This window comes from Theropithecus gelada, chromosome 15 (genome assembly GCF_003255815.1).
Source record: "Theropithecus gelada isolate Dixy chromosome 15, Tgel_1.0, whole genome shotgun sequence".
Lineage (NCBI taxonomy): Eukaryota > Metazoa > Chordata > Mammalia > Primates > Cercopithecidae > Theropithecus > Theropithecus gelada.
In genome coordinates, this window is record NC_037683.1 from 66,302,319 (window position 1) to 66,312,707 (window position 10,389).

At 42.1% G+C, this 10,389-nt stretch overlaps 1 pseudogene; it reads right to left on the reverse strand.

Annotated features, from left to right (window-relative positions):
- Positions 1 to 312: 312 nt before the first annotated feature.
- Positions 313 to 9,931, reverse strand: LOC112607724 (annotated as a pseudogene).
- Between the last annotated feature and the right edge of the window lie 458 nt (positions 9,932 to 10,389).

Sequence of the window (10,389 nt, forward strand, 5' to 3'; positions counted from 1 at the left end):
ATCCCAAGTCTGGATAATTTAAGGGCCAAGAGCCCTCTGAAGTTTCGCTGAAAAATTAACTTGCAAAAGGCAGATTATTTGGATAAAAGGCATGCAAATGTGTTTAACATGTTTATATGGGAGCTTGAACCTGGGAGGCGGAGGTTGCAGTGAGCCAAGATCGTGCTACTGCTCTTCGGCCTGGGCAACAGAGCAAGACTTCATCTCAAAAAAAAAAAAAAACAGGGGAAATTGTTCATATTTTTTCTTCAATTTGAGAGCAAGCACTGTTTATTAACTGGCCCGATTAGAAAAATAATCATGGTAGACACCTTAGTTCATTATTTTAAGAAGCCTGTTAATCTGGTCCTCCCTGTTGCCAGCATCTCCACCTTCTACAAAATAGGTGGTCATTTTCTTCATTCCACTTCTTGGAGAAGATAATTTGAAGGACCACAGGAAGTTATTTGCTTCTTTGAAGCGTTTTCCAACAGTATTGGTCTCATGAGTCAGATCCTCCATGCAGATGATGCCATATTTACCAAGAGATTGAGCAATCAAAGTGTTATCTGTCAAAGCAATTTGCTTCTTCTTGATTTTGCCATAACCACGCTGCTAGATTAGTTCATTTACTGCCTTCAGATTTGGTTACCCCCATGCAATGTATGGCTCTACAATCCACAGCATGTTAGTTGAAGCCTTGTTGATTTTCACAAAGGTTCCACTGAAGATTTGATGAAGGCGAAGAAGCTGCAACACCTTTTAGACCTTTGTGCTCACACCATTGATACCTCTGAATCTGATGACAAACACCAATTTGGGTTCTGCAGGTACATAGACGTTGCCAACTTTTCTTGCCATTCTCACCATTCGAATTTCAGTTCTGTACATCTGCCTATATTCCTTGTGATAGTGCTTCGCTTTTTCATAGATGAGCTTCTTTCTGCCTTTCAAAACATCTTTTGGGCAAACTTCTTTCTCAGGCACTTGATCTTCAGCTCTGCAAAATTCCTTTGTTTTTTCTTAAGAGTTTCTGACGCAGCAGGAAGCTGCTGCTGCTTCTCTTTGACACCCTCTGTGGTTCTAGCTGGAAAAGAGGAGAAACTGCCCAGTTTTATGCTTAGGTTCAGCAACATATGATCAGCCATGTAGAAAAGTGATTGGACAAAAAGGGTCCAAAAATCTTTTTTTCTGAGAAATTGAGCAGTAAATTCCTGTTACTGGAATCCTTTGAAAAATAGAAGGAAAATTTTGCAGATCATCTATAAACATTACATTCGGTGACAATAAAGAGGCAATTCTCTTACATTCTGTAGAAACAATTCACACACTTGATGCAATGTGAAACTCCAGATTGGAATCTGAGCAGAGCGGTTGATTTCCTATCAAAATTTTGCAAAATGATCTTTGAAGAAGATGGGAGAACTTGTCCTCCCAAGTTCAAGGTGTCAAGTTTTATTTCAAAGCTATAGTAATCAAGAAAGTATAATATTGGCACAGTATTATACAGACCAAAATAATGGGGAAAAGCCTAGAAACAGATCCACGTGCATGAAAATATTATGTTATAGAGTTAGTGTTGTGGATTGATTGGTGGATTGTTTCATAAATGGTGCTGAAACAGTTTGGTATTGGAACAGTGAAACAAAGGCCTATCATGACTACCTCCATTTTGCTCTTAATGCTAACCTCCCACAATGATATATTTTAGGTTAACTTCCTTCCTTATCTCTGCACATAGGCCACGTTAAGTATGGGAGGAATTTAGTTTATGGGTTAATTTTAAAGCAAGGATGAAAATAGTTCCTTTCCCTAACCACCAAGGAGATAGGAAGGGCATATGAACAAGTAACAGTATTTACTATTAAAACTAAATGTTAAAAATTTAGACAAGAACAGGTGGCTGACTACTGTAATTCCAGCACTTTAGGAAGCTAAAGAGGGAGAATTGCTTAAGCCCAGGAGTTTGAAAGTAGTCTGGGCAGCTTGGCGAGACACCATCTCTACAAAAAACATAAAACCAGGAAACAAAACCACTAACCAGGCGTGATTGCATGAGCACGTAGTTCCAGCTACTTGGGAGGCTGAGACAGGAGGAGCTGGGCTTGAGCCCAGGAGGTTGAGGCTGTGGTGATCGGTATTCATGCCACTGCACTCCAGCCTGGGCAACGAAAACAAAACAAAACAAAAACCCCAAAAACAAAAACTACTGGGGAGGCTGAGGTGGAAGGATCACTTGAGCATGGGAGGTTGAGGCTACAGTGAGCTATGATCTCCTCATCACACTCCAGCCTGGGTGACAGTGAGAACTTACCGAAAAAAAAATAAAAAATAAAAAAATTATGACCTGACCAAGGACAAAGAAGTTTACCCTTACTGCCCCTCAGAAGGGAATATCTTGATGTGGGAAAGCTGTTTATGATTTGTAATATTGTGTGGTGAAAATAGTATTTGCCTTTGTAAAAATGCATACATTATATGATCTTTTTATAAAGTGGTACATAGGAATATTATTCATAGGAAAAATTTCTAGAATAATAGATCCCAGTGGATTTTAAACTTCATTCTGAAGAACTGTGAGGTACCAAGAAGGTGCTTTGGGACTCAACTTAGGGGATGTTTGCAGACCAAACTATTGGGTTTTCAGGCATCCACCCTCTAATTTTGTGTTTTACATATTGATAACCTACATAAGATTCATTTAAAGGAGAAGTTTTGCAAGGTTGAAAAATTTGCAAATCACTTGCATATACTGAGTGTAAAAGTAGTTATCTCTAGACGTTTTTCTCTTTTTTTTTTTTTTTTTTTTTTTTTTGAGACGGAGTCTTGCTCTGTCTCCCAGGCTGGAGTGCTGTGGCCGGATCTCAGCTCACTGCAAGCTCCGCCTCCCGGGTTCCCGCCATTCTCCTGCCTCAGCCTCCCAAGTAGCTGGGACCACAGGCGCCTGCCACCTCGCCCGGCTAGTTTTTTGTATTTTTAGTAGAGACGGGGTTTCACCGTGTTAGCCAGGATGGTCTCGATCTCCTGACCTTGTGATCCGCCCGTCTCGGCCTCCCAAAGTGCTGGGATTACAGGCTTGAGCCACCGCGCCCGGCTCTTTTTGTTTTTTTATTTAATCACTCAACTCCCAACTGACCTATTAACAGACAGCCCAATTACCTGCGGTAATTTTCGTTTCTTTGAGTATCTTGCATTTTCAGATTTTTCTGTAATGCAAAGTATTGCTTTTGTAATAAGAAAAAATGTTATTTTAATTTTTAAAAAGCTAATAAGACAAGAACAACATTACATTCACTTGATAGTGATATTTTAATACATTAAATCAGAAAAGAGTCTCAGCAAAAGGAATTGTAAGGGGGTTCTTATTCTTGAGTAGAGCACAGTGGTTTATTTGTATCTGTGGGTTTATCTGTTTCCATAGTAGCAAGCTAGATCAGCTGAGAACAGGTGGATTGGGTTTTCTGTTGAATATAACCTCTTATTATCTTGTAAATTAAGTTCTTGCCCTATTTGGCTGTATGAGACCAATGACTGGGAGAATCTGAATCAAGCTAGAGAGTAAGTAAAGGACATAATCAAAGCAAAAATATGAAAAAGTTTGTTTTAAAATCCTTCTGTATTAGCGGGGCGTGGCGGCACAATGCCTGTAATCCCAGCTAATTGCGAGGCTGAGGCAGAAAGATCACCTGCGCCCAGTGGAGGCGGCAGTGAGCTATGGTTTTACCATGGCAACTGCAGTCTGGATGTCAGAGTGAGACTGGTTTCAAAAAAAAAAGAGGAAGAAGAAAAATGAGTAAATAAAAATCCCTCTGTAAATAATTTTGTATTGTATTCCTGAATTTTTCCCAGGTGAACCAAGTAGCAAAGTGTTAGCATGGCTATTAAGTTCAGTAGATAGTCCTATTGCATTGTGTTATTTGTTAGCTTATATTAAGAAATGATCTACTGGCCAGGCGCGGTGGCTCAAGCCTGTAATCCCAGCCATTTGGGAGGCCGAGACGGGCGGATCACAAGGTCAGGAGATCGAGACCATCCTGGCTAACACGGTGAAACCCCGTCTCTAGTAAAAAAAAAAAAAAATACAAAAAACTAGCCGGGCGAGGTGGCGGGCGCCTGTAGTCCCAGCTACTCGGGAGGCTGAGGCAGGAGAATGGCGTGAACCCGGGAGGCGGAGCTTGCAGTGAGCTGAGATCCGGCCACTGCACTCCAGCCCAGGCGAGAGTGAGACTCGTCTCAAAAAAAAAAAAAAAGAAATGATCTACTAATACCTAATGAGTCTTAGCCTTTTAAAATGTAAACGACTCCTCAAGGCTTTTAGGAAGTTAATAAAACACTGGTTCCCTCAGTTTTTAGAGATGATAATGAGAGAAATAAACCTGTGGAGTTGGTTAAGGTAAATCTTTTGAATTTAGAAAGGTTTATCTTTTGACTTCCTGCCATTGGTGCATATATTCCCTGGGCAAGTTAAAAGGTTTTTTTCTTCATTCATTTATCCTTTTTCTTTTTTTATTTTTATTTTTTAAATTTTAAATTCAGGGGTATCAACGAAAAGAGTCAAACTCTGTAAAACATTTGAAGAGATTTATTCTGAGCCAAATATGAGTGACAATGGCCCATAAGACAACCCTCAGGAGGTCCTCAGAACATGTGTCCAAGGTGGTCGGGGTGCGACTCGGTTTTATACATTTCAGGGAGACATGAGACTTCAATCAAATACATTCAAGTAATACATTGGTTTAGTTCAGAAAGGTGAGACAACTTGAAGGGTGGGGCTTTCCAATTATAGGTAAATTTAAAATTTTTCTGGTTGACAATTGGTTGAGTTTATCTTAAGACCTGGGATCAATAGAAAGGAAATATTTGGGTTAAGGTGAAGAATTGTGGGCTGGGCGCGGTGGCTCACGCCTGTAATCCCAGCACTTTTCGAAGCTGAGGTGGGCGGATCACCTTGGGAGTTCGAGACCAGCCTGACCAACATGGAGAAACCCCGTCTCTACTGAAAATACAAAATTAGCCGGGCGTGGTGGCAGATGCCTATAATCTTAGCTACTTGAGAGGCTGAGGCAGGAGATTCACTTAAGCCTGGGAGGCGGAGGCTGCCGTGAGCTAACGCCATCTCGCTCCAGCCTCCGCAAAAAGAGCGAAACTCAAAACAAACAAAAAAAAGATAAAGACTTGTGGAGACCAAAGTTTTTATTGTGCAGACGAAGGCTTCAGGCAGCAGGCTTCAGAGATAATAGATTGTGAATGCTTCTTATCAGACTTAAGGTCTCTGTTGATGTTAATGCCTGGGAGGTATAATGAGGCCTGTCAGACCCTCACTTCCTGCCATGGCCTGAACCAGTCCTTCAGGTTAAATTTTATCCAGGCCCTGGCCGAGGAGGAAGTTCACTCAGATGGTTGGGGGGGTCTTAGATTTTTATTTTTGGTTTACAGGGTTACAAGGGCAGCTTTGTTACACAGGTAAACTTGTGTCCTGGGGGTTTGTTATACAGATTTATTATTTCATTCATTCTGTAATTACTAACCAAGAGCTTCCCAAATGTAAGATTGAATGCCTATTGAGTGCTAATGGTGTGAGCTCTGTACTCATTGTGCCTGTAAACCTGAACGCAAGTCAGGAGAAATATGATTCTGACTTAGCTTGACAAACGTTATGTTTAGCCAACTTAGGACATTTCCTAATAAAAGCGAAACATCAACCCTTAACTGCATTTAGTAAAGGATGTGAAACCATGCTTGCTTTTTAGGAACAACTTCTCTAAAACTTATCTTTCCTTTCTTCCTATTATGGGAAAAGTGTCCTGTTTTTCTTATCCAAGCAGAGGACTAAGCTCAGTTTTTCTTATCTTGCCCAGATTCCTATCTAAGGAGTTTGGGGAGTCATGACCTACAAACCATAAATTCTCATCAGATGAGTTTTGTTTAACCCTATATATATATCGTGACTACTTTCCAATCTGACTTTGGCATAACATTACGTGACAAAGAAGAAAATCAAAATATTTTATCTCAAAATGTGTTTCTTTGCCACATTTTGAAATGGCGCTGCAAAGCTGCCCTTTGTGGGGGAAAATTTGCATCTGTAAAGAATCTCTATTAACATAGCTAGATCTTTTTCTTTTAGGCCCTCCCAATCCTTAAGAGATTAACTGAGAGTCTAGCACCATTTAAAGATCTGAACAGGAAACATTTGTCATCTGTTGTCTCTAAAGGCAGCCACTATGAGACTTCAAAAGAACCTTGGTCTCTACAATCTTTTATCTTAACCTGAACATTTCCTTTCCCAGGTGTTTTGTTTTGTTTTGTTTTTGAGACGGAGTCTTGTTGTCTCCCAGGCTGGAGTGCAGTGGCGCGATTTCAGCTTATTGCAAGCTCTGCCTCCCGGGTTCACGCCAGTCTCCTGCCTCAGCCTCCCGAGTAGCTGGGACTACAGGTGCTCACCAGCACGTCCAACTAATTTTTTGTATTTTTAGTAGAGATGGGGTTTCACTGTGTTAGCCAGGATGGTCTCGATCTCCTGACCTCGTGATCCACCCACCTTGGCCTCCCAAAGTGCTGGGATTACAGGCCTGAGCCACTGTGCCCGGCCAACTTCTAAACCATAACTTCTAATCTTGTGGCTAATTTGTTAGTCTTACCAAGGCAATCTGGTCCCCAGGCAAGAAGAGAATTTGTTCTGGGAACAAATCTTTATTTCAAGATTCAGCAATACACTACTATGCTCAGGAATAAACAAGGGCAGCTTAGAGGTTAGAAGCAAGATGGAATTGGTGAGGTCAGATCACTTACACTGTCATAATTTTCTCACTGGTATAATTTTTGCAAAGGTAGCTTCAACTTGAATGGTACAAAAACCTTTTTAAATGAACACACCTAAAACTGAACTCATTATCTTCCTCCTGAAATCTGTCCTTCAGTGTTTGCTCTCAGGTATCCTAGGCTTTGGTCTAGATTCCCTTTCTTCCTCTCTCTGACCTTCTTAAAAAACTGAAGCCAGCCTGGTGGGATGATCACAGATAAAGGGTACCCTGAGCTAGGTGGATCTCAGGCCCATGCAAAGTAGGAAGGGTGTTTTCCTATGACTACATAGCGAGGTGGAGAAATAGACTGTAAAGTTGAGCTTGCAGCTGGAAAAACAGGATTGAGCACTGAGGCCAAAGCACTAGGCAAAGACAAAAACTGGAAACAAAGATCAGCATTGGTAGTTGGGAAATTTGAAACCAACCTAGGCTAGGGAGTGAACACAAGGTTGAAAAGAGTGAACCAGAAGTGAGTTATTTAGGTGGAAGTGGGGTAAGGGTTGTAGATTAGCTACTGGGGACAATGTTCACTATTTGGGTGATGGGTACACTAACAGCCCAGACTTCACCGTGATACAGTACACGCACGCCTTAAGAAATCTGTACTTGTATCTCTTAACTATATTAAAATTTAAAACATTTTTTAAAAGTAAAGAAAAAATGAAAACAAAGTGAGACTATAAAGAAAAAAAGTGAGTTATGAATGATGGGTGGAGGTAGCAACTTTCCTTTAAGTCCTGGTGAATTGTATTGCTGAGTAAACATCACGGCGTAAACAGTATCTTCACATCCTTAGCTGTGGCACTGGAATGAAGCTCTACGGATTGGTGATTGGTCTATGAAGACAAAAACTTTGTTAGAATTGGGAATAATTATTTTTTAAAAGACAAGCGGAATTTAAGAATTTTATCTAGATCAAAACATACAAGTATGTTGATTTCTCAAACTTTTGATGTAAGTGCAAGACCTTCCCTTTGAGTTTAGGTCCGCTCTTGGAATTCCTATCCTCTTTCTTGCTTGAACTACCTCCTTAATTTCCATCATCACAGAAATGTCACTGGACAGCCTTAACTGTCACCTGAACACCAAAATGCCATGCAAAGGCCCTGATACTTCTTTTTCTAGCCTGACTTTTTATCAGTCCCTCATACTCACTTTTGGCCACGGTCACACTATTAACACCACTTGTAGACTAAATACAGCAGCTGTTTTGTGTTACTGCAGTCATACATGCTATTCCTTCACTAGAATACCGCTTCAGTTGAATGGGGCCTTGTGAATTCCTACTCAATCCCTTATGATCCAGCACAGTTGACAATTCTCGTCGTCTTTCCTGATTCTCCCAGGCATAAATAGTTGATTTGTTCTCTTTGTTTTAACAGCACTTTGTACATATTCTACAAAGCACTTACCACATCCTCTCTCCTCTGACAGACTGAGTTATTTGAGGCCGAATCACATGTTATCCATCTTCATATTACTAGTAGCTAACCCAGGTCCTGGCATATAGTACGTTCTTGATCAATATTTGTTGAATAAATACAATAAATACTGTCTTGGCCGGGCGCGGTGGCTCAAGCCTGTAATCCCAGCACTTTGGGAGGCCGAGACGGGCGGATCACGAGGTCAGGAGATCGAGACCATCCTGGCTAACATGGTGAAACCCCGTCTCTATTAAGAAATACAAAAAACTAGCCGGGCGAGGTGGCGGGCGTCTGTAGTCCCAGCTACTCGGGAGGCTGAGGCCGGAGAATGGCGTGAACCCGGGAGGCGGAGCTTGCAGTGAGCTGAGATCCGGCCACTGCACTCCACCCCGGGCGACAGAACCACCCTTCGTATCAAAAAAAAAAAAAAAAAAAAAAAATACTGTCTTGTAATCGCTTTTTTATTATTTATTTATTTGAGATAGAGTTTCACTCTTTTCTTTTTTTTGAAACGGAGTCTCGCTCTGTTGCCCAGGCTGGAGTGCAGTGGCGTGATCTCACCTCACTGCAAACTCTGCCTCCTGGGTTCATGCTATTCCCCTGCCTCAGCCTCCTGGTAGCTGGGACTACAGGTGCCCGCCACCACACCCGGCTAATTTTGTTGTATCTTTAGTAGGGATACTAAAGATAGTATCCCTATCTATGGGATGGGGTTTCACCATGTTAGCCAGGATAGTCTCGATCTCCTGACCTCTTGATCTGCCCGCCTTGGCCTCCCAAAGTGCTGGGATTACAGGCGTAAGGCACCGCACCTGGCCCATTCTTGTTGCCCAAGCTGGAGTGCAATGGAGCAATCTCAGCTCACTGCAACCTCCACCTCCCGGGTTCAAATGATTATCCTGCATCAGCCTCCGCAGTAGCTGGGATTACAGGCATGCGCCACCACGCCCAGCTAATTTTTGCATTTTTAGTAGAGACGGGGTTTCGCCATGTTGACCAGGCTGGTCTCGAACTCTTGACCTCAGATGATCCGCCCGCCTCAACCTTCCAAAGTGTTGGGATTACAGGCGCGAGCCACTGTGCCTGGCCGTAACAGCTTAAGTGTGTGTATACCTTGTACAATATTAAGCTCCATCTCGTGTGACCACCAGGATGCTCTCTTCAGAAAAGATGCAAGACCAGGACTCAGAGGAGTGTTGCAATTGTGGACACAGGGAGGAGTAGCCATGTATTTGCTGATCTCAGTCTACATCATTTTTTTTTTTTTAGTTTCCCTCTATGGTTACTGCACCATGCTGTAATATTTGGTTATAGTCTGAATAACACATGCAAAGAGACAGATTTACCATCCTAAATAATAATAAGAATGGCTAAAATGAATTTCCCTTTCATGTATACAGATAAATCAACTATTTGTAACCCTGGTGACACATTAGAGTCATCTCTAGAACTGAAGCATTTTTAATGTCTCGGCGTCAGTTACTTCAGATCGAATGAATCGTGATCTTGGGCATGGAGCCAGGCATCAGTATTTTCAGAGAGATCCTGGGTGATTCTTTGTGTAGCCAAAGTGGCACACAATAGTCAACAAAGTGCTGAGTTACACCCAATGTGCAAGCGGTCATTATTCAGTCCAGGTGTGTTTTTCTTAGTCAGTTGGTTCCAGAACATGATGGTGGAACATATCAAGCAGTTGTTATTACCAGAGAAGTTTAGCTGCTCCATGAGCTGTATTTGTTGGGTGGATAGTGGCAGGCAGAGCAAGTGACATCTATATGTTTGGTATTTTCGGTGAAAGAGGAATTAAGGTCAAATGCGAGGGGAGTTCCAATCTTCAGATTGACCACTGATAACATTTCTGGTGTCCCTGTTACTTGCTCATCCCTGCCATCTACTAGGGGAAAGCAGAAGCAGCAGAGATGTGGTCCTTGCCCTCAGTGGAGGAGGTGAGGGGGAGGGGAGGAACAGTTGCAAAGCTACTCTTATCCTCTAGGCACTTTCTGTGTGTTATCTCATGTAATCCTCATGATAGCCTAGTAAATTAGATGTGACTATCGTCACACAAAAAATGGATTCTCAGCTGGGCGTGATGGCTCATGCCTGTAATCCCACCATTTTGGGAGGCCGAGGTGGGCGGATCACCTGAGGTCAGGAGTTGGAGACCAGCTTGGCCAACATGGTGC